The sequence below is a fragment of the Dendroctonus ponderosae genome, unplaced genomic scaffold (genome assembly GCF_020466585.1).
Source record: "Dendroctonus ponderosae isolate FM_Combo_2020 unplaced genomic scaffold, Dpon_F_20191213v2 Dpon_F_20191213_8, whole genome shotgun sequence".
In the NCBI taxonomy this organism is placed as follows: Eukaryota; Metazoa; Arthropoda; class Insecta; order Coleoptera; family Curculionidae; genus Dendroctonus; species Dendroctonus ponderosae.
The window spans coordinates 1,908,878-1,910,119 of NW_026019016.1; the positions used below are offsets into that span (position 1 = coordinate 1,908,878).

The window sequence follows — 1,242 nt, forward strand, 5'->3', positions numbered from 1 at the left end:
ATTTAGATTTGCGTGGTTTTCTTTGAGTTGCAAAATCCACTTGAACATGACGCTGCTTTTTTCGAAGTTCCTCAAGAACTATTCGAGCCAAATAATTCGTTTTGGCATCGTTGGGGGGTCATGACCCCCATGACCCCCCACTGGATTCGCCCTTGTTTCCACCACATTTAAATTTACTACTTTGGCATAATAACTGTTTGACAGAGAGCGGGAGCATCATGGATCCTATTACAGTGAGTGAAGTGGTAAAAAAACGCAATTTTCCAAAAACCACCATTAAGAAAATTTGTTGAGCGAACTTTTCATACGGTGAGCACATTGTTAACCACACAGACTAGAGCCTGATTTTACCTGTTCTTCTGGTGTTTGTTCTGCACTCAGAAACTGTTGCGCCTCTTCCACATCACTGCAGAAACCATAACAGTGAATTAATTCTGCGATAAAAGCTTTGTCCTCTTCACGGTTGTCTAACATCGCTTCAAAACGGTCTTTGTGCCACAAACAGAACGCCCAAGACACCAGAAAGCTCACATTGGCAGCAGCAAAGACCTCCTCCAATGGTATAGAGTTGAGTAAAGGGTATTCATGGTTTTTTAAGAAGTTAACAACATATGAAATGCTATCATCAGTTGCCATTATCTTGAGTGCCAGCCAGCAGCAATTAATGATTGTCGAGGCCGCATAAAATAACTACTTTACGAGTAAAAACACTGAAATCAATGCTTAACGGCTGTAAGGACAAACCATAGATAAAGACGAGGGACAAACTACATTGTTTACTGTCTTGGTTTAAAAGTTTGGTACTTGTCTTGACCACAGAACATCTCTGTGATCTGTGGTTTGCTGTGATCATCAGCGTTGCCAGACCAAGAACTTTGAAAGCTGTCGAAGAGATAGGAACAAAACGGTATATTTAAAAATAAAACGGTAGGTAATTTAATAATTAATGTCCCTAAATTTGTGTTTTTCGATTTTTTAAGTAGTTTTCTAAGGTACTTATGAAAAAAAAATCGCCTTTTGAACAAAATATTTAAATAACTTAATTAGAATAAAATAACCGAGTTTAACCAGAGATGATAATATGAAATAAAAAATAATGATTAATTTGTACAGGGTGGGCCAAATTGGACGCTTGTAAATGGAAACTGCCATTTCTATACCATATACCATATAGACAAAAACTGACGTCGGTGTCTGAGCCTCGATTTCAGGGGCGGATCCAGCTTTAAAGTCAGGGGGGGG

The 1,242-nt window shown here is 38.6% G+C and overlaps 1 protein-coding gene across 1 annotated transcript in view; it reads right to left on the reverse strand.

Annotated features, from left to right (window-relative positions):
* Positions 1-857, reverse strand: part of LOC109544778 (vacuolar protein sorting-associated protein 51 homolog) — a 6,069-nt gene extending 5,212 nt beyond the window's left edge. Inside the window, exon 1 of the mRNA XM_019915110.2 lies at positions 352-857. The gene's annotated coding sequence lies outside the window, so the exon portion shown is untranslated. The remainder of the gene's footprint in view (positions 1-351) is intronic.
* Positions 858-1,242: the final 385 nt, after the last annotated feature.